General features: G+C 39.8%; 2 long non-coding RNA genes across 2 annotated transcripts; both read left to right on the top strand.

Moving 5' to 3' along the window:
• The first annotated feature begins 9,858 nt into the window (after window positions 1-9,858).
• LOC143134637 (uncharacterized) lies at window positions 9,859-13,002 on the top strand. The gene is made up of 3 exons (XR_012988698.1): window positions 9,859-10,423; window positions 11,520-12,411; window positions 12,914-13,002. It is a non-coding gene; the product is annotated as an uncharacterized LOC143134637 (long non-coding RNA).
• A 17-nt stretch (window positions 13,003-13,019) lies between these two features.
• LOC143134638 (uncharacterized) lies at window positions 13,020-13,678 on the top strand. The gene is made up of 2 exons (XR_012988699.1): window positions 13,020-13,100; window positions 13,369-13,678. It is a non-coding gene; the product is annotated as an uncharacterized LOC143134638 (long non-coding RNA).
• The last annotated feature ends 9,966 nt before the right edge of the window (window positions 13,679-23,644 follow it).

Below are 23,644 nucleotides of genomic sequence, written 5' to 3'. Positions count from 1 at the left end.
CCCTCTAAAATGTTATTTAACATTGAGGAAATGCAGAAATGTACAACAGTAGCTACATATAGAATATACCAAATATATTATTATTATTTTTATTTTTTTTGTTACCATTACTTTGGCACCCCTGCGGTGCTGCGCCCCTATGTGCCGCATATAGCGCATACCTAGCCTGACGTTGTCATACTCAAATTCTAGTCAGAATATGAGTCTGATACTGCTCCATTGGGACGTAATTATGGGGCGTGTTTCAACCAATACAGGGGGGGAATGCCTCTGCACTCAATTGGATAGACCTAACCAATCAGAGCAACAAAATAGCTTACTGTGAGGTGTAGGAAGAAAACACACGAACCATCCTTCTTCTCCTATATCCCCTCTGTTTTTAAAAATAATTCTGTTGAACAGTGATATGCTACAAACATGTTAAACAGCTGGGAAAGGCTGTCGCAAATCCCTCGAACAGGTGGTCAATCAGAGATTTCAAACGAGCGAGGGAACATGTTGCAATGCAACAGCGCTGTTTTCCCTTGATGAAAGTGAAACCACCAGTTTTCCCACATCTCAGCTTTTTCCAAAGTTTTCAGAAATAATCGTTTTCAGTGATACAAACTCATTAAATAATATGAATTTTCCATATGGGGTCTTAAAAGCCATGTATCCTTCTAGCCACAGCGTTTTTGTTTCAAACATAAGCCTAATCTAAGCGTGCTCAGATGACGTGATAGACCAGGTGCTGTTGCTCACCTGTCCATCATCGTAAAGCCTGATTTGATTGGTCCGCCCGATTTAGGGCGAGCATACTTGCCCCATAATGGAGCAATGCCAGACCGAACTTCCCGTGGGGCGGGACTAAGTTCGGAATGGCACCCAGGCTAGCGCATACCCACTTTTTGCGCCACTGCTGACTGGGGATTGGCTTTTTTAGACTAAAACCCCAATTGACTATCAGGATGATGAGCTCAGTCTAATGAAAAGAAAACAGTCCTTTGCTATCTCATAGAAATTTCACTTTATGGAATATTCATTCTAAGGCACTTTAACACTCTTTAACACTCTGTTTTATGTTTAACTAATTAATGGGGTTTGTTTGTTTATAAAGTACATAAGAATTATTTGATTCCCTCATATCTCTCCAATGACACTTGTCAGACTGACCTTTGGTGATTACTTTTTGATAAGGAGGGTAACAATTTCTCTCAAGGCCCAAATATTATCTTAGCACCAGAGTGTACTCATTTATAACCAGGAATTAGAAACGGTTCAAACCGGAACCGGAACGAAAACCGGAAAAGAGTTTTTGGATGAACATAACTGAAAACGGGAGTTAAACGTTATTTTCAATTTTAGATAACCGGTTAATAACGGTATTTATCTTTCCTATTAACCTTTGTTTGAATATTATTGAAAAGCCCATAGGCTTTGAGATTTAATATTATATAGGCTACTTGCCTACTTTCAAATCTCGCCCCACTCCTCAATTCAAGCATAGTGATTTTAACAGTTAGCCTTGATATTGAATGTGCTTTGATTTAAGCTTTAATGTTGGCCCAAAAAAAGTCTATAGTATTGTGCCACCGGCCATAAATTTATTTGTAAAGACAATGTCATTTGGTCCGTGTAACGCTTTGCAGTACCGTGTTCTATTTTCAGAATTCACATGAAAAAATATAAAAATAGGCTTTAAAATCTGTTATCCATTCTTTAGGACGGCACAGTAAAGGGGTTATTGATGGTTATTTTGATTTTCAATTGAGCACAGTTATGGTTTTCTGTGCAGAAGTTAAAAATTGAAATGATGCGTCAATTTTATAATTTTCCTTTTTTGCGCTTGTGGTTGGACTGAACCACGAGCACCGGGGGGAAAACACTATCTAGCTGGTGGATGAGAGCGCCGCCTGAAGTTGTTCGTGATTTTTACTTATTAATTTAGAGATTAATAAATTAAACTTCGCCGATTTTTGGGAGATGGGATATTAAACATAACTTTCAACCTATGTTGAACATATCTATTTGAATACCATGACCATGCCATACCATAGCAAATAATTCCCCAAAGCAGAATGTTTTGCCATCCATCAGTTTAGGCTATTCAGGCCTATAGGCTACCCCAAGCACAGTTTGACATGGGACGTTTTTGCTTATTTAACACTTTTACACTAGACTAGGTTTCATTAAACGAAGACACAACAGTGAATAATTGATCAGTTTCCATCTATTAATTTCAACAGCAATAGCCTACATTGGCCTGTAGGCTACTACGGCTCAAGTCCATTGGTAATGCTCATGTAGGTCTCCAAAGCCTCCCAGAACAGCTCTTCTCTACCTGTAAGACATGAGTAGAACACGTAGGCTAGCCTACTCATAAGTGTCAGGACGCAGCAATGTCTCCCTCTCCATCTGAAGTTCTGGTCTTGAGCTGACATTATCAATCGCTTGGCACCTTGATGCAAGCTGAACTGTGTTTGATAGCCCTCCATCTCTACATCCACTGATAAAATGTGATCACCAACACCGCGCGCTCTGTTATGTGTATCAGGTCACCCCCCCTACGCTTGTGGTCCAGCCCAACAGAAATGGTAAAAAAGGCAAAAATCCAATATTAACTGAATTTTACTTTTGTTTCCAATCCAGTTTCTGTTTTATTCTTTATCTTGTGTGACTAATGACAAATGTAGAAAATAGCAGCAATTATCTATTTGCTGACCAGTTAAAAAAATTGGATTATTGAACACATTTTTTTATTTGGATCAGATGGATAGAACAAAGAGAACAAATAGAACAAAGCACTGCAAAGCGTTACACAGACCTCATTTTTAAAGGAGCGTTATTAACCGTTCTTCTATAACGTTCTAACTGGTTACAATTTATAGGAGAGGCCTTGGAACACTGGAACAGGAACGAAAAAAATAATGTTTTTGCTCAGAACGAACCAAAATGAAAATCATTCTGTTTTCAGTCCCTGTTTATAACTAAGGGGTTGCCCAGTCAGTGTAGTTCAGTTCAGATACCCTTGCCTGTAAAATATCTGCCAGCTGTAGTAATGATGGGGATTCACCATTTAACACAGTGAACAGGTGTGACCACAAGCACTCAATGAGGCCTCCACCATAGATCTGTGGTGAATTGCTATCTGGATTAAACAGGAAATTTCTTTGATCTACATTCTTTTCAAAGTTGTCATTCATGTTTAGGTTTTTGTACAGCATCTCAGATACTTTGTATCACTGGGCTACCCTCAGAGCACAGTAGTAGAGAGCTGTGTCTGCCAGAGTCAGATCTTCAATATTGAGTTCAGTGGAAACCTGGGAAGTTTCGGAAGTAAAACGAGGATTGGGCTCATTAGAGTCACTTCTTGAGCGAGCTCCTCTGTAGAGTAGATACTGTGGTGCCATGTTAGGATACTGCTTGTACCAGTAAAGGAGCACAAAGCTGCTGCTTGACTCATATGAACACTGTAGTGTCACTGACTCTGACTCCTTTTTATTTACTAATGTGCCTTCTTCTTTTGGACCAATTTTATCTTGTGCACCTGTACCTGAAAACAGTGGGAAAAAAACTAAAAGGTAAGGAAAGAGCAATGGCCTGTAATTATTGTTTTGAATGTATTTATCCTTGAGAAAACTTTATGTGAGACTCAAGTATGCCTACCTGTAGCAAGTATAAGAATGATGACCATAAGTGATTTCTCCATTTGAAACGTGGATGAGGATGATTACTTAGAGTGTTTTCTCACAGCTCTCTGAGCAGTAGTTATGTGTTGTGAGAGTATTATGAGTCATGACAAGAGGAACTTCTCCTGGGAGGGTCTTGTGTGAGAAATAGCTTATAAACAGAAAGAGGATGGGAGTCTTGAGGGGTAAAAGAAATGCCCTTGGTCAAAACTGGGTCTCTGGATGGTACGAGAAAAAAATTACCACAAACTCAAAGTCACGATTCTGAGATACTAAGTCAAAATGTTGAGATGCTAATAAGTCAAAATTTTCAGATACTCTTTCTGTTATTACAAATATCTTTTCTGAAATCTGTACAAAGCTGATGTTGTCAGTTATTAAGTTCAGATGCATGTCCAGAATACTAATGTGTGTAAGGTGATTGGGTAACACTTTACTTGACGGGTGAGTTCATAACACATTCATAGCAGCTGTCATAAACTGCACATAAAGGCATGAGTCAACATTCATACCAAACCTTTCATGAATGCGGAAGACAGAACGACGAGAGCTTGTCAAAGTAAAAGTCCAAAGTCGCAAAGCAGCATTGCCGCTTTTGGTCCAAACCTCTTACCTGATCACGTCACATCTGAGTCAATGGGCTACTCCAGTGCCAAAAAGACAAAACATGGTCAACCAAATAATTTTTGTTTCATAAAAATGTATTTGTTTTATGATGTAACCTTTGCAGATGATTTATCATCTTTTGCCACTGGGAATGTCCAACCGTTTCAGGTTACACAAATACGGGTCAGCTGAATGTAGGCTAGTTTACCTCCCAGGGTTAAGCTCTGTGATTACGAATACTTCCCAACTTGTATAGTAAAGTGACATTCCATGTAGACTTCAGAAGATATTCATGAAATATTTACAAAGGCTGGAGAGAAGAATGGCAATGGTGCTTTGCGATTGTTGAACTTTTATTTTGACAAGTTGTTGTTGTTCTGTCTTCTACATTCATGAAAGGTTTGGTATGAATGTTGAGTCATGTCTCATTAAACAGTCATGAATGTTTTATGTGCAGTTTATGACAGCTGCTATGAATGTGTTATGAACTCACAATGTCTCTTTGTGGAACCAAAGTGTTTCTACAGGCTTAATAACCTACAGTAAGAGATGATGATTTGCAGTGGTTTTGGTGAGTAGGGATGTAACGTTGCCACCTTGTGGAGTGGATGAATGACCAAACTGTAAAAAGGGACTGTTTTTGTTAAATGTGGAAGGCAACACAGATGAGCAGATAGAGAGACAGAAAGCAATTTCTGGACAAGGGAGATGAACAGTTGCATGAGGCAGAAGAGGACCAGGAAGAGGTAAAGCTGGACCAGGCAGAGGAGTAGTGGGACCAGGATAATGTGAGTTGGACCAGAACAAAGGGACATGCAAGGTTGGGAAGAGAGGAGTAAGAAAAGTAAGATGAGTGGTGGTGGTGTTCAAATGAGAGTGAGAGCTGTTGTCTATGATGAAATATAGCACAGCACTTTTGTGTTCCTTCTGTGCATTTTTACTGAATTTGTGTATTTTATTTGAAAACTTTTGGAACCAGGGGTGATTTATGTCAGATGTCAGATGAAGAAGACTGGGATAATAATGCTAATTTTCCACATTTAACATTCAACCAAAAAGAAAGGGATACAGTAAAAACAATGCATTCCTGTATGTAGTATGCAAGTAGTGTAGTTTTTAAAAAATGCCTCCGAATGTTAGTATTTTCAGAGCTGGTGTACAGTGATGTGTAGTGGTGTACATGATGTGGCATGAGGCAGCTTTTAGCCTGAAAGTTGATCTTCATTTACTGTAACAGATTTATTATGACGCCACCCTGTGGTGGAAACTTGTAAAGCATTTGTATATTTGAAATAAACATATTTGATGCTTTTCATCACTTGGTTGGGCTGAATATATGACGCCTGCCTGATCCAAAATCACTTATTCATACTGTATTTGGTATAGGACAATAAATGACTAGTTTAATGTGTAATTATGTGTAATGTAATGTAAAAATCCATTTAAATCCATTCAAAAATCCATTGTAAAAATTAAATATCAATTAAATATCATTGATGTTAGTGATGAATGATTAAGTCTCACCTTTCCTACAGTTCACCTGTTTGTCTACTATTTGATAGAGCTACCTGGTCCTTAAAAAGAGTGCCTCTCAGAGTCAGATGGAGGCATAGACACCTCATTATCCAATGCTAGTCAAAAATGAAAACTTTAAATTCCTTCATGTCACTTTTGTATCACTCTTGAGTCTTGTCTTTTTATGAGTATTGTGCTATTGCCATTCATCTTGGCTGTGAGGGTTTTTGTTGAGTGCTGCTGGGTTTCCTGACACTGTGGGCTGCAGGGCGCAGTAGTAGACAGCAGAGTCTGAGACTTCAGCAGATGAGATCTTCAGATGAACTTGCTTTGCTATCTTCTCATGTCTGATTGATATCCCAGGAACAGGAGGAGTTGCATTGGTTATAATACCTTGATAATCCAGAATGAGAAACTCTGGCACAGACTGGGAGAACTGGCGATACCAATACAGACCATAAGCAGTTCCATTGTACCTGCAGGAGAGCTGAACATTTTCTCCTTCTGTAACATACTTCTCTAAAGTGTCTGGAGCAATAGGGCTTCCAGTACTCTTACCTACAAATGAAGGGAAATTATTCAGTTTTGCAGTATACAACTAATTGTAAGACAATTGTAAGATTGGTTGACTGCTGGTAATATTGAGTGATAGAGAACATACAGTACCCATGAAGGTTGAAAGCAATATCACTGTCAGAGGAATCATCATGGTGGAGCACATTGTGTAGTTCATCATGTGAGGCTGCAATCTGTTTGGAGTCATTTCTTTCATCTCATCAGATCTCACCATGATGCCGTCTGTCTGTTGAGCTCCTCCCCTGATTGGTGGAGAGGGTTGGTCATGAGCTGCACTGAGTCTTACTGCTCAGGGTGATAACACAGCAGTGAAATAATTCTAGTGATTCCACATAATGCTTTTTAAGGAAACAAAACGTTTCTTAGCTGCATTATTATCTTGGTATAGTATACAGTAGAACCTTGTGGATTTTTTGTGGCTCTTTTTTGAGCAATTCTCTCTGTAACTTTCTTCGCCAATCAGTCCTTATCATTACTTAAGGGATCTCTGCTATTTGATTGTGTCTTGTGAGTTCTCTGTGATCTACATGTCGTAATCTTTCATAAAGAATCAGTTGTTAATGAAAGGTTTCTTTTTTCTCAAATGACTAGTTTATCGGTTTATCAATGTAGGCATAATCAATTCATATGTGAATTTGCCTATCTGTTGATAAATCAACTTAAAAAAACGTATTAATACAATATCACACTTTTTAAACACACATGTTATTTTCTATCAATAGATCATTTCTGTGTGACTAGGGAGCCAAAAAGCCCCGGAGCACCCACGGTATTGGCACTTATGCTCTGTTTGATTAGGGAGCTGGTGTTTTTGTATGAACGTTGAGTCTGCAGCTGTCACTGTGGGCCTCAGAGCACAGTAGTACACAGCAGTCAGACACTTGCAGATTTTGGATGGTCAGAGGAACTAGCCTCATTAGCCTCAAATCTCTTCTCAAAACAGATGCATGCCCAGAACAGTAATGTTTGTAAGGTGAATTCCTGTCACGCAGGTTTAAGGGCCCTATCATGACATTCTAAAGTGCATCGTCACTCGTCAAAAGTCTATTCAAATTTAGTAGGATGTCCAGTTCACATTAGGAGGGGTTTCGTTATAAAACGTGGAGCGCATGGCGCAACAAGGTGTTCCTAGGTTTTTTAATCAGTCATATGGGTGTGTTTGGGGCGTAACATCATTTTAAACCAATGAGAATGACATCTGTCATTCCCTTTAACGGCGCAACGCGCGATATGTCAAATAAATGCATCTGTATTTTGGCATTCAACGGCGCATTTGAAGGAGGCTGCTTGCAAGACCGTATGGAATAGTCATTCTTAAACCATGCTTTACTAAAATCTAGCATAGCCTTCACGCATTTGCACTCGTCTATTATTTGAACTCATTCGCAAAGTGAAACTAACTTCACCAAGGAGTCAGTCAACGACAAGACAGTTATATGCAGTTACTTTCACTATTGACTGACAATGGGTTACCATCGAAAACATAGGCTGGAAAAAGCAACACTTACCCTAATGTTGCTCAAATGACTGAATAAAACAACATTTATCCTGCAGAGGAGTTGCTTATATCTCGTGACAGTGCATCTTCAGCTGTGCTCCAAACGTGTCTCTTGCCTCTCCCCTAATCACTTTTAACCGTCATTACCAATTTGCAAATGATGGTGAATAACTACTCATTATGAGATGTACAGTATTTCGTAATATCTTTATTCTAATTATGTTTCCCATTGTAATCGTGCAATTTGTAATGCTTTGCATGGACGTGCTGGTGTGCGTTCATGAATGATAGGATGGTGCGTGCACCTGCCAATATGACTGTTGACATGCGCTCTTAAAATAGCATATGAACAACTCGCCATTGACTTCTGACCAGGTTTAGGTGGTGTATGATAGCGATTTTTAGGCAACCCGCTAGGTCCCTCCCTAGGTTGTTAATTGCCACACCCCTGGGCGCAATGCTTAAAAAATAAACATGCAAAATACCGAATTCAACTTTCCGCGGGTGAATAACGAGTATTACGCCATGCACTGGTGGCCCAAAATACAGCCCATCATGTCCAATTGGTGACACTCCAAATGTATAGTATTTCTATTTCCATGCACCCATGACATTAAATTATCCAAAGTATCATACACCAATGGCCAAAATATATATAAGTGTGAATGTCTTTATTTTGTTATTTGTTTGTTTCTGCATATTACTTACTCATCTTAGGGTAAATATATGGGATCTGACTGCAGAACTCATTCCTGTTGCAGCCCACTGTGATGTTTATGCTGCAGACTGTAGTTTTGTCTCACTGTGAACGTCAGAGCACAGTACAGAATAGAGTCATAGACTTGAACAGAGGAGATCTGCAGACTTCACTTTCTCTTCATTCACCCTCACAGACATTCAAAAATCTACATCTGATTTCAGATCAGTCCCAGTGTTAGGAGTGAGCACCAGAAACTGTGGAGCTGATGTGGGATACTGACGATACCACTGTAGAGTAAATGCTGAGAAGTAGCTGCAAGAGAGGCTAACAGTGGATCTCTGCACAGCTGGGACTTCAGTTCTGCTTGGGATGATGACATCGACAACTATCACCTGAAGAGGTACAAGGAAGCCCTTAAAATGTTACACAATTGAAAATAGTTGGCAATTGACTTGATAATAATGAATTGCATTAGAAATATTGAACATACCGTTGATCAAAAAACAGTTTTTGTGCACATTCTGCTAAATTAATTTCTTACCTATATGGCTATGAACAAAATGATGGTGTTTAACATTTGACTGATAGGAGTATACTGAAAGAAATCAACCTTCAGACAGGAATCCATTAAGGACGTTTATGATATTTCAAGTGTCTTCTCTCTCTCTAAATCCTTCTCCTCTTCCTCATTATAACACACAGAGGTCCTTTAGACATGTTAACAGTTCTGAATAATCTAATTTCTTTAGTTGTGCAGTCTTATTTCCGTCTTGAAAATGGACTGGAAATTGTTTTTTGTTTTTTTTGCAAAAACAATGTCTAAAATTGTGTTTGTACATATGCCACTTATATTCAGATATAGGGAGCTTTGAGAACTGGGAGGAAAAGTTTTTTTTTTTTCCAAAATTATTCTGTAACTCAAAAAGTGTTAATCTGTGGGGAAAATTATCCAACTACACTTCGCTAGCTGCTCTATCTGGAAGCCAGTGTTTTTGTATGAGGGTTGAGTGTTGTGTTTTCACTGTGGGCCTCAGAGCACAGTAGTAGACAGCAGAGTCAGACACTTGCACACTTTGGATGGCCAGAGGAACTGAATTAGAGGTGAGATTGGCATCATATCTCTCTTTAAAAATGTCATCATTGGCCCCTGTTTTTGAGAATCTCCACAGTATGTATGCAGGGAATCCATTAGGTTTCTGCTGGTACCAGAACAGGTACGGTTGTGTTGTGCTGGAACTGGTGTAAGTACAGGGCAGAGTTACTGAATCTCCCTCAGAAGCAGTGAGAAATCCTGCTAGCTGATCAACAGAGTCCTCAGCTCTGCATTCTGAAATCAAAACCAGTAGAACATATATATTATAATATGTAACCATACACGCTAACATGTAACCATACACGCTGTCATTTTAATGCAAAGTTGATAATTGTTAGGGCACCTACCAAAATGAAATAAGAAAGAAATAAGAAAGAAATTCCCCAGGTTACATTCCATGGTTGAACAGTTTATTCCAAGAGGGATTTATCAGATGATTTTCTTCTCAGCTTGATTCTTCAAAGTCTCTTTGTGGAACCAAAGTGTTTCTACAGGCTTAATAACCTATGCCTATGCTAAATGATTTGCAGTCGTTTTGGTGAGTAGGGATGTAACGTTGCCACCTTGTGGATGAATGACAAAACTATAGAAAAGGACTGATTTTGTTCAATGTGGAAAGCAACACAGATGAGCAGATAGAGAGAGAGAAAGTCATTTCTGGACAAGGGAGATGACCAGTTGCATGAGGCAGAAGAAGAGGATCAGGGAGAGATGGACCAGCCAATGCATTCCTGGACTGGGCAGAGGAGTAGTGGGACCAGGATAATGTGAGTTGGACCAATAAAAAGACAGTGTGTTCTAAGAAGAGCGAGAGCTGTTGTCTCTGATGAAGTATGTAGAGCACTTTTGTATGCCTTTGGTGCATTGTTTTACTTAATTTTGTTTATTTTATTATGATACTTTTGGAACCAAGTGTGATTTATGTCAGATATCACTGGCATGTACAGTATGTCACTTACTATTTTTTGTACTATAAGAACACTTTTAGATAATAAAATGCCAATTTATCTACATTTAACGCTATTAAGAAAGCTTAAGTTAAACTTTAGACTTTGCTTTCTGTCCAGCATTTAAATTAGTGCCCAAGTGTCCAAATAGGTGTTAAGCATGCACAATTATGTAAACTCTCATTTCTTTATCATTGCATGGATTCGTAGTTCATTTTCTTTAGTCTAGTACATGGCAAAATGGACAAAGATGTATTTCTGCAAGTGCAATAGTCAGTGTTTAATTCATAGGTGGGAGAGCTCAGAATGTGGGAGAGCTCAGTAGAATGTGTGAGTGTTGAAATGTTTTCAGCTTGCATGAATATATTATGTTAAATAGCCTAATTATTTCAACTCATGCCCTGCCTGTGCTTCGTATAGTGAGTAGAGAACCATTATACTACCAAATATTATACTACCAAATGAAATTGTCCACTGGAGGTGGGGCTCATGCTAGAGATGAGGGAGCTCAAGAGACTCAAACTCCAGGAACTGAGCTCCTTCTAGCTCCCTCACATATGAAGCCCTACCTGCAATAGCGATATGTAGACTATAAACTATGCATTTAATATAATTATTGAATATAGTTAGGAAATCCCCCCCAAAACACACCTTACGTCTTGAATTACTTTACAGATGTAAACAGACATTTGAAAAACCCCATTGCAACCTTTTTAAATCATCTGTATAACTGTCATTGTATTTCAAGTCTTTGACGTCATGTCAAAGCTGTGAGGGTTTTTGTTGAGCGCAGCTGGGTTTCCAGACACTGTGGGCTCCATAGCACAGTAGTAGACAGCAGAGTCTGACACATTAGCAGTTGAGAACTCCAGAGAAACTTGTCTTGCTGTCTTGTTATGTCCCATTGATATCCCAGGAACAGGAGGAGTTGCATTGGTTATAACACCTTGATAATCCAGAATGAGAAACTCTGGCACAGATTGGGAGAACTGGCGATACCAATACAGACCATAAGCAGTTCCATTGTACCTGCAGGAGAGCTGAACATGTTCTCCCTTTACGGCATACTTCTCTACACTTTCTGGAGCAATAGGGTTTTCAGTACTCCTACCTACAAATGAAGGGAAATGATTCAGTTTTGTGCATGTAAGTATATAAGATATCATACCAAAGAAATTTGTAAAGATTATGTTTCTTACCTAGAAGGGTTAAAAATAGTAGCAGTGCTACTGAGATAATCATGGTAGGGCACATGGTGTAGTTCATGTGGAGGCTGGTAAACAGTTCTACTTGGAATCAGTTATTCACTCGATCACTTTAATCTGATGTCACCATAATGCTGTTCATCTGTCTGTTCTGCTCCTCCTCTGTGCAGGAGACAGAAGGAGTTCTCTAGAAGCTGGAGTGATGTCATCTTGTGAACAGAAACATGAAAAAGAAAAAAAAAAAAAACATTAGATGTACATCATGAAACAGCATATGAATTTAACCTTTTGTACTTTTGAAACTCTAATCTGTTTGTGTTACAAATACGATAACAAAAGTTTCTCTGACTTTGGCTGGGCAGTTATAATTATATTGTATTTCTACAGGAAATTCTGGGCAAATAGATGTACATGTAAATAGAGGGATTCTTCCTAACATCCCTCGGCGGTAACAGTGCCTCTATAAAACATCTCTACAAACAGTCTAACAGAGCATTACGTTCTCTTATATTCTATCAACAGTTACATACTATGTATTTGAACTTTGGACCAGAGCCCCTTGTGTTTCATATAGAACCGACTGAATGCTTGATTCACTTTGAGGTACTGTTTGTTTTTCATTCAATCAGTTATCAGTTATGCAACATGTATCCACTTGATGGCGCCATGTATATATAAAACATGTTCCATATGGTGCAATACATTTAACAGTAAAATGGAAATTTAACAAGAGGTCTAATTTATTATTTGCAAAGGGAAATGAGTCTGATCCTTAAATGGAAAACACACTGAGCATATAAAAATATCAATATTAAATCAATATATATTCATGTGAAATAGATAAATATGTGAAAACATTGAGTTTACTCTAAAGTTATTTATAGCATTAATATGGTATTTAAAATGTGTTTGAAAAGAAAGTCATGTACATTTTAATGTTTTTGAGATTTGGTTAAGTCATCTTGAATTTACCCTAAATCAAGTTTTTGTATGGCAGTCTGTGGTTTAGTGTCAGTGTGGGCCTCAGAGCACAGTAGTACAGTGCAGAGTCAGCGACTTGAACAGAGGAGATCTGCAGAAACACTTGAGTTTTCTCTTGGTTTAGTTTGCCCATCAGGCGAAGATGTTTGCCTGGGCTCGGGTCTTTCCCAGTGGCGTGCAGCACAAGCAGGAGGAACTGTGGAGCTGATCTGGGATACTGGACATACCACTGGAGAGACTCTGCAGAGGAGTAGCTACAGGACAAGCTAACATTCAGTCCTTCCTCTGGGAACACTTCAGTGCTGTCTGGGGTGATTTTATTCCCCAAACCAATACCTTAAAGACAGAGAAATTAAACATTTTTTAAAAGATGAAAACAGTAACAAAAGTGTTACTTTTACAAGCATATTTTTTTATGTTCAACAGCATGAGTTTTGTTCATTGAAAGCTGTATTTAATGAATTGCATAACTTACGTGCTAATACACTGAGTAACATAAGTCCAGACAGCAACATTGTGGAGGTGTTTACTGGAGTTCAGTACAGAGTTTACTCATTGCTACTTTAATCCTCTTCACAGAGAAAACATCCCACCTGCTGCTGAGCTCCTCCTCTTGTCTAAGGGCACAAACTTCAGCTCTGAGATTCTGACTGGAGACTAGATCGCACCACACACCCAAACAGTGCACAGCATTTAAACTGTTACATGCCATGTAATTCCACTTTTCACAATTGGGAAATGTGAACTGTAAACTGGAATGTACTGCACACCAAAATAACAAAAATGACTTCATACATGCCACAGCTTGAAGCTGGTATCCACATTAAATTACACATGATGTGTTTTTTGACATACTAAATTAATGTTTAATAAACTGTGCATGGTTTCATGTTTTTTGTTACATGTATTTATATTAAAACAGCCCCTGTAAATCAACTGTACATTTTAGAATGATATCCACATTCAAATAACAGGTGAAATCACAATCACTCAGTTTGAAACCATAGATAGCGGCTAACTGATATTAAACCAAGAAGAGGAAATTACTTTGATCTCTCTTCATAAAAATACATCTGTTTTTGTGCAGCATCACAGTGAGTTTGTATTACTGCGACCCACAGAGCACAGTAGTAGAGGCCTGTGTCTGCCAGAGTCAGACGTTTAACCCATTCGCACTGGATGCTGCATGACACAACATTGACCCTCCCGCTGGATGCTGCAACATTGACCCTCCCGATGGATGCTGCGTAGCGCAGCATACTTTTTATGTCATGTTTCTAGGTGCTACAGAGGCTTAGATATTAAATTTTGGTAGACGTTGGCAATTTTTAGTATGTTTTCAGAAAACCCTCAGGAAATAAGGTTATTTAGTCTAGAATGCCATAGGATTCTATAGGCGTTTTTAGCAGGCATTTTAGGAGTAAATGGGTTAATATGGAGATCAGTGGATGTTTCTGAGGTTTTGGAATCAAATCGTTGGTCAGGGATGTGCTTTTTCGAGCAACCTTTCCCTTGTTTCCCTAACAAATATACCGGTGCTTGGTAAGGATACTGCCTGTACCAGAAAAGAACAGCAGTGCTATAGCTTGTTGTATAAGAGCATTTCAGCCATACAGCTTCACCTTCAACCTCGGTAAAATATTCCTGTTTGGGATTGATTTGGTCGGCAGTTATACCTGTAAGAGAGAAAATATTAGGTAGGCAGTACATTTCAGGCTATTTGCTAACAGGTCATTCACATTTTAAATGTAATCTTTAGGGGTAGAAGGAAAATGGAAATGTAAACCATTGGATGCGTGATTGTATTTTTGTATGGTAATGAGCATCAGAAGTAGTTTACCTGCTGCCATGATGAGGATGAAGAGCAGTGATGTCTCCATGTGGAATACACAGTATTCTGTGTTGGTGCTCACAGTCATCAGAGCTGGTACTGTGTGTGTGTAGGTGTGTGTGTGGGGGGGGGGGGTTGTGTAGCTGTGGAAAGGAGAGAGGTTCTGATTTGAGGACGTCTGTATGTCACACTGCATATCCATGTCAGCCTGTACACAAAAAACCCAGGGTCAGAGTGAAATTGTGTGGATCAGTGTCAGTTAACTTGATAAAAGGATAATTTGATAATAATAATCATATATATAATTAATCATAATATTTTATGTAATTAGATGTAACATTCCTGACAAAGGCTGGAACAATAAGAGTAATAAATAGATACTTTACACTGCAAGCAACATGATATCTGGAACGATATGATATCTGAATGCTCAAAATCAACTTTGGCCCATTTACAGTAAAAGTGCATCCATTGTGTTATATTTTATGGAGACTTTCTGATGTCATTCATTGTGATCTTCACATCATAATGTGCATCAGCAATATCCAGACATTACATAAGTTACTTAGTGAGGGTAGTTATCCAAGAAGTCAGTGAGATTGATGGCCTGATTCTGTAAGGCCTTAAATGTGAAGAGAAGAATTTTAAATTGGATGTGGAATGCAACAGGAAGCCAAAGAAGCTACATGAGTACAGGTGTTATGTGACTTGTAGATTTGGAGAAGGTGATGATCCTTTCTGCAGCGTTTTAGATTAAATGGAGCCGGTGGAGTAGCTTATTTGGAATGCCTGACAGGATGGAGTTGCAACACAGGCGTTGACAAAGACTTCTGTTACTGTGCTGAGAGAGGGCTGGGCGTAGTTGTGCCATTTTCCTTAGGTAGAAAAATGCACTGTGAGAAACACTGTTTGTGTGTGTGTGTGTTGAAACAGAGTGTAATGTCTAGAATTTTACCAAGACTCTTGACCTGAGTGGAGCCAGGTATGGTGCAGCCATATGGAGAGGATGATGGTTTCATCTTTGCCAGAGTAGATTGATTACCAACAACTAGAAGCTTACAGTTCAACTTCAAATAGTTTTTGGTCATCCATAAGTTTATATCATGGAGACAATGATCGTGCTGAGAGGGAGAGACACTTTGTAGACATATAAAGTGTCATAATCATAAGGATGAAAATTAACCAAAGGGATTTTGGGAGACTGCTGAAGTGCCGCGAGGGCGCAGCAAATGGCCCACCGGGAATCCTCCTGAAGCTACCGATTATCCACTCCGGGCCTGGTAATAATATTACATTGATTTATAGAACATATTTCACATGCTGAGCTTTTCAGAAAAACAGACAAATAAGCAAACAACAACAATATTAGATAAAAAGGGTAAACATCAATAGAGACAATATTTAACAATGTACAAAACAAAACAGAGATTTAAAAAAAAGCAGGTAAGGTGTGTTCGGACAGTCCTCAGCTTTTTTTTTGTGCAGCTCAGAGTGTCTTTTTAAAGTTGAGTTTAAAAAGTTCAACTTCTCAGAAAAAAATGCCCTACGTCACATGTTTTTTTTTTTTTTTTTGACAGTTGACCAATAGTAGCTCAGTAATGTACGAAGGAGTATTAGGGCCACATATGAAGAAAAAAATATTTTTGACATTTTTCCCAAATATTTTTCCCACTTCAGTAGGCTTCAGTAGGCTACCGCCTCCCAAAATACGTCTTTGAGACTGGTCTGTTTTTTGATTGGCTTAGCTCCCTGTATGCTGTCGATTCAAAGTTTTTGGCACACTTGGCTGCAAAGATCTTAGCTCTATAATCTTTGCTTATCTACTGATTCGAGGATAGGGCAAGAAAAGAAAGGTGGAGGACATCAGAAGCTATTTCAAGAAACAAATGCTGTTTCTCAAAGTCAAGGATGGATCCTTCAAAGCTGATTTTTCCAAGTATGTCATCGAATCTCGCCAAGCACTGTTCCAATGTCAAGGGCAGGCCCGGAGTGGGTAATCGGGAGAATCGGGAGAATTCCCGGTGGGCCGCTTCACTTCTGGGCCGGTCGAGGGAAGAATATTGACATTTGCCACGTTAATCTATCTTCTCTTAAAATTGGCTACACACGTTCGCATTCTATGCCTAACCTCCTGACTACCAAGAAAATAATATCTCCAAATTCTTTTCCCCAATAGTTTCCCCAATAGTTTAGAAGACAATGAGCATACTGAAAACTTTTTTTTTGAAAAAAATGTTTTTATTTAAGAAATATCAAGTGTCCATTACAGTGGACTTCAGAACACCGTACATATAAAACTTAATCATATAATAAGTACATTTAAATCAATAAGTAAATCCCAAAATACCTATGTAAACATAAGAATTATGACTGAAACTAATGAAAACTGAACTTATCTCTACATCACTTTTTCCAGTGCATGTATGTTGGATGTTGTATGTACGTTTATGGAGTATGATATTTCAAAAAGCAGTTCCCCTTCTTTGAAACACAGAGGAAGACCTTGCACTTCGTACACATCACATATGTTTTGCTGTTGCAACCAGATCTGCGACATCTTGACGCATGTGTTTCATCCACCATCTCTGGAAGATGGACGGCCCCATAGTGTCTCAGAGCTTCATTTGGCAGAGGTTTCCACTTCTGACGTGGGGGAGTGTAGTCTTCATCACCATCATCACTCTCACTGGAGATTCCTACTTGCCCCCGAGTAATCATCTGCTCAGCAAGGAGCATTTTGAATTCAAGGAACTTCAGTGGTTTCTTTCCTAGAAACTGGCAGTCAGTCTTATACTGAAGCCATGCATTGGTGATTGCCAAATCAAAAAAGTGGAACATTAGCACGCACTGTCCACTTCCGAGTACGGCTGGCCATCCTGTAGAAACTGAGCATCCTGTCGGCCATGTCAACGCCGCCCATGTTGTTGTTACTCAGCAATGGCCGCTGGTCTGGACACCTGGACATACCTTTTCTCTTTCTTCGACCATCTACCACGCGTGTCCTGAGGTTCAATGCCATAGGCAGTGGATGCCATGGCTACTGGTTTGTTGTCAAGCCACTTAACAACAGCGAGTTCAGGACTTCGTCTGACCACCATCTCAGATGCCCCTCTTTCTCTCTTTTTGATGGCCGGATCCCCTATAATGTTGCATTCCTTTGGAATTCTGTTCTTCATGAGAGTTCCAGTACCTGCTAATCCTTTCTCAGGGTGTCCAGGAGGTGGACAGTTGTAAAGAACCTGTCAAAGAACAGTTGGGTTTCTCTGGGAACGGTATCAGCCAAATGAAGGACAGCTTGTTCTCCAATGCCCCGTCCCTCTGTGACTCTGAAGGTGGTCTTGCCTTGGTACACCATTTACTGGCGAATTGGGCAACGACCAGTAAATGGAACCATTTGCTCATCAATGGACAATTTTCCTGTTCTAGGCTGACTTAGACATCCTTGCCTCACTCTGTTCAGATCAAGGTCATTGACGATCTTAATGGAACTCCTTAGTTTGTAGAATCGATTTCTAGTCATGGATTCTGCCACTATTTGAACTCTGGTATTCGAGGCCCAATACAACTGTATGTTTGGATAACCTAGACAGGCCATGCATAGACATCCCAAATAATGTTTTCAACTCTTGAGGACTGGTGTTGAGTGTTGAGACAAGGACTTCACGTTGGTTTGTGCACATAGCCATTTCTTCGAATATAGAGTCATCAATGTATTGTTCAAAATAGTTCAGTGGGGTCCAGTTTTGGCGTGGTATGTCACCACTGTTTTGAATGAACGGAGGATTATCCAGCTGGGGGGTAAATCTAAAACAAAACATAAAGGAGAAGAAAACTATTTATCACTATCACTTGAAATTAAGCTTTTTTATAGTCACAATCTTTACTATGAATTATTGTATTAAATTGTATTTATGACATAAATAATGTAAGTAGTAATCTATATGTGTAAATGTAAATAGTAATATATTTTCTTGAGAATACAAAGTCAAGGTGTACATTGTAGTCCTGGCCCAGAGAGGAGGGCGATTGGACGTGGACGGTTCTGACTCTTCTGCCTGCTCTTGCCCTGTCTCAGTTTCATCCTCTGAGCTCTCTGAGTCCTCTGCCTCTGCCTCAAACACTGTGTCTTGGTCCTCCTCATCAGATAACTCAATATCTGAGTTGCCATCAACCATTTTCATTAAAATTCTTTCTGCCTCTGACAATGAATCCTTTCCTTCTCATTTAAAAAAAATAGAGAACAAAATGGAGGTAGTAACTACAAATGTCCACTGCGGAGGATAATTGTTTAACACTCTCCTATGATGGTAAAACATTGTTACATTACTTCAGAAAATTATTTTAAGTCTTTTTAAGAGATTCATAGAAAAAACAACAACATTTTAAATGTTAAATGCTCAACTAACTTGATTAAGCACTTACTTTTCTTCTTTCCATAAAATGTCCTTGTGGTGATGGCCGCCATTTTCTTTGAAGAGGAAGAGGAAGTTCCCAAAACCCCACCCCCATACATGTGATACCATTTAAAAGCCCTAAATGTCCTCTTTAGAGAACAAAAGGAATTAGCTCAGTAGAATGTATGGTGTGGGAGATATTCCGGTTTATAAAGGTCCTCTAGAGAGGACAAAATTGAACTGCTGGTAGTCAGGAGGCTAACACCGCAGCCTCTGCATGGGTTGTTCTCCCCTCCCAAGAAGAGTTAATTGGTTGGGTCCATATAGCCCGTCTTTTCTAAAATGTTTTCTCAGATACTAGACTAGGCAGGATTTTGGAAAATGTGCTTATTTAAAGTGCCGAAGGCAAATCATGTTAATTTTTGGCATACAACATTTTTAGGGGTTTTGAAGGGTGCTGAATTCAAATCTTCTGTATGCCAGGCTCAAAAATGTCCCATAATGCCTCAAAATGGAGAAATCCAATATGGCCGCCGCCGCCAGGTCAAAATCTAACTAGATGTACCGCAGAGCGGTACAAAATATGACCGCCGCCCAGTCCAGCACATTTTTTCCACAAAAATAAATCACGCTGAAAGGCCTATATGATTCTAACTGTCTCACTAAATTGCATTATCCACACATACTCAATTCTCACTGATATCTGCTAGACAACAAGTACCAAAACATGATTAGTTCATAGATTTCACATGTAAAATTCATTTTATACAACCCCACCTCCATCTTGCCTGTTCATAATTCTGAGAAATTCTTGAATTGTGTGCATGTGTGCATGTTCATGTTTATGTTGTGTGTGTGTGTGTGTGTGTGTGTGTGTGTGTGTGTGTGCGTGTGCGTGCGTGTGCGTGTGCGTGCGCTTGTGTGTGTGCCTGCGTATGTGCCTGTGCAAGCGTACATATGTCTACTGTGTGAGTATGTGTCATACGTATGATTACTGTGAATGTATGTGTGTGTGTGTGTATCTGTTTGTGCACATGTGTGTACATGAAATGGGTTAACATGACCCCTGGAGGCAAACATACGGAAAAAAATGGTCATCCTAGTCCCTACGGTTCTCAAGATATTCACAGAGAACTGTGTCTGCCCTACCCTCCTTTCGGGGGTCCAGTCCAGCGGGGGGGCTACAGATCAAAACGAAAAATGACGGTTCCATGCTATCCATGTGGGGGTACATGCCCACCAAGTTTTGTGTACCCCGGTCTTTCAGTGTCCCGGGAATCATTGTTGGTGTACGTCACTAAATGTACACATAAATTATTTTATTGTAAGGCCCCCCATGAACGAAAGTACACAAAACTTGGCATGCATTCGGAGGGTGTCATAATGATCCTACACTTTTAATTTCGTGCAGTTTTTACCTTGTCAGCCAGAGATATTGTGATGAAAACACCTAATTTTTTGCTTTTTAATTTTTAACTAGGTGGCGCTATACATGAAATAAGTGGTAATGGGATGGGTTGACATGCCCCGTTAAGACCAACATACATAAAAAAGGTGGACCTCCTAGGCCCTACGGTTCTCGAGATATTCACAGAAAACTGTCTCCGGCCACCTACAGGCCAGTTGGTGTATAGTAACATAAATTAATTTATTGTGTGGCCCCCCATGAACGGAATTCCACAAAATTTGGCGTGCATACAGAGGGTGTCATAATGATCATACACTTCCAATTTCGTGCAGTTTTGACTATGTTAGGTCACAGATACCTTCAATTACAACACCTCATTTTTACTTTTTTGTGTTTAACTAGGTGGCGCTATACATGTAGGTCCAGTCCAGCGGGGGGGCTACAGATCAAAACGAAAAACGATGGTTCCATGCTATCCATGTGGGGTTACATGCCCACCAAGTTTCGTGTACCCCGGTCTTTCAGTGTCCCGGGACTCATTGACGGAAATTTGGGCATGCGAAAAAGAAAAAAAAAAAAACTGACTAAACCTATATGACCGCCGCTTCGCTGCGCGGCGGTCATAATTAATCACTTATCTTTTAGACTGTACAAGGTAAAAACCTGAATGTAATATGCTTTTATAGGTTTTCACATATAGGGAATTCAATGTCATGCTCAGATTTAAGATCAAGACTAGAGAAAATGCTTGAAATTAATGTACATGGTTAAAATTGTTGTCTCGGATAATGAATAATTCATGAAAAAAGAGGGCCATGAAACAGGTTGATGGCTTTCTGAAGAATTTACTTGAAACATGTTTAGAAGCAAGGTTGATTACCATATTTCAATTATATATTTATATCATTTATCTATATTTATCTATTTATCTGTATTTTAACTATTTATTTAATAATGCATATTTACCTATTTATTTAGTAATTAATCCATTCTGTTCTAATAACTTCTTGGTATGAAGAGGTAGGCTACACACTTAGGCTATCCTAATCATCCTCATCCTCCTCCTCTCCAGCAGTGTTCTGACAGGTGCTGCTGCAGCTGCATGACTCCATGCATAACATGCAACTTTTCCTGCAACTGTAGCGCTGGCTTAGACATCCCTTGACGCAACCACAGGAGGTGATCTCCTTACAAGCTTTTGGAATTGGTGGAAAAGATAGTAGCTGTGGCACTAACTGATCATGCACATTTGGATGGCCTGATAAGTGTGTGTTGTGTTTGGGCCACCAACATGCTTTCTTGGCAAGGGATGCCCCTCAGTCGTGCATGAATTATTTAATTATGCCTACGCACACAAGGGAAGCCCGTTGTCGTTTTTTCTCTGGTAAACGTGCGGGTTCTCCTGTTTCTGAGGGTCCGTCAAGGAAGATGGCAAGATAGCCAGGGCGCTTGGGGAGTCCTCAGCAGCCTTACAAGCCTCACTTTTTTCTCATAGCACAAGGCCTGCAGTTCCCCAACCTGCTCTTTCTACCAGTCCGCATGAGCTGGAGGAGGAAGATGAGGAGGCCATTGTGGACGTTGAGACTGTTCTTGCGTCTGAGGGAGAGGAGCTACCTTGTGCACTGCCCTGTGTTGCCAGCCCCGTGGGAGGCGAGCTGGCCCGTCTGTTTGAGGAGGTCGTTGGCAGGGCATCCAGGGCTCTTGATATTCCCCTTCCAGAGAAGCCCCTTGCCTCTGCGTCTAGGTTCCACACAGACATGACTGAGCGCCCAGTGGCGGCGCTCATTCCCCTCCTACCAGACTTTAATGACTTGGTCTGTCGCTAGTTTTCCTCCCCAACTACTTTTTGTAGGTGGTCTGGCCAGGCTAAGGTGCTAGCCGGGCTGGCCCTACCGTAGTGATAAGCGTGAGGGAGGATGGATGATATAAAGAGGCCATGAGGGACTGAAAAGGCCAGGTAAATAAGACGAAAAGTATTGGAGGAAAATGCTGCCAAATATGAAGACAGAAGACAGACATAATAGTGGCAACTGGTAAAGGTAAAGAGAGATAGCCATGATTATAGCGGCGTAATTATTGGGCTATTACTGGACGTTAGCGTTATTCACAACCTATTCGCAAGCAACATATTAAATTAATTAAAATATTAGCCTTTTTGTATCATCCAATATGGCGATTCATAGACTTTGCAAATATTATGTAAATATTGATAACAAAACTCAAGTTTGATCTGTGCATGCAGTAGCCTAGGTCGAAAACAAAAGTAGCCTCTAAGCAGCAGATCAGCCAGTCCCCCGCTGAAAATGATGAGCCCGAAATTAGCTATGACTAGGGACAAGTAGAAAGGTTAATAGAATTGACCATATGATTTAAAGTTATTTTATGTAAGAAAGAACAGTAGGCTATGACAGATCAACCTATATACCTTGTTTGCTCAGAAGTGGGTGTAGTAAAGGAGCAAATCAAACAACAACATGATAGCTGACCCATGCAGAAAAAACATGTAAACAATACAGTAGTTCAATATGCCTCTTAGTGGAATTGTGGGATACATTTCAAATGCTTTATTTCTTCCTTCCTGTTTTTGTTAACTTATCAACCTATCCTTGTGGAATAGTGGAATATTGGTAGCCTATAATAAAAACTATACAGGATAGTAAGAGCTGAAATGTTGCCTTATTTATCAAATTTCCACCGCCACTAAAAAAGTGGGCCGGTCTTGGGCCTGAAACTCCCGGGCTGAAAAGTGGCCCCACTCCGGCCCTGGTCAAGGGTGCTTTACATTTTTATCAAGTACTGAGTCCTCCGTTCTGAGTAGGGAATACTACTGGTCTTCTTCGAGATTTGAGTTGTGCAGTGTCACTGCTCATGGCATCAATATTTTATTTATAGCCTATAGGAACCCCGGCCAGGTGTTGCTCAGATAGGGAAGATCCAGATTCAGGGCTACAGGTAAATTTGACATGGCGTCTTGACTAAATGTGTTACTGCATATGCATCAGTAGGTAATGTAGTAATAAGTCAGGCATGTATCATACATATTTCATAGCTCAAAAGCTCAGACCAAACATACGCCCTTGCCTCTCTGACCCCAGTCATCCCAGCCACAGTCTCTTCACCCATCTGGTAGTAGAAGGTACAAGAGCATTCGGACCTGTACCAGCAGATTCAGAGACAGTTTCTATCCACAAGCCATCAGAATGTTGAACTGTATACTCTTCC

Source organism: Alosa pseudoharengus, unplaced genomic scaffold (assembly GCF_046254945.1).
Source record: "Alosa pseudoharengus isolate Yale_2024_CS ecotype anadromous, Long Island Sound unplaced genomic scaffold, YU_APseudo_1.1 YU_APseudo_1.1_scf_2, whole genome shotgun sequence".
Lineage (NCBI taxonomy): Eukaryota > Metazoa > Chordata > Actinopteri > Clupeiformes > Clupeidae > Alosa > Alosa pseudoharengus.
Note: the sequence above shows the minus strand (reverse complement) of the source record. Positions and strands in the feature narration are given on the sequence as shown.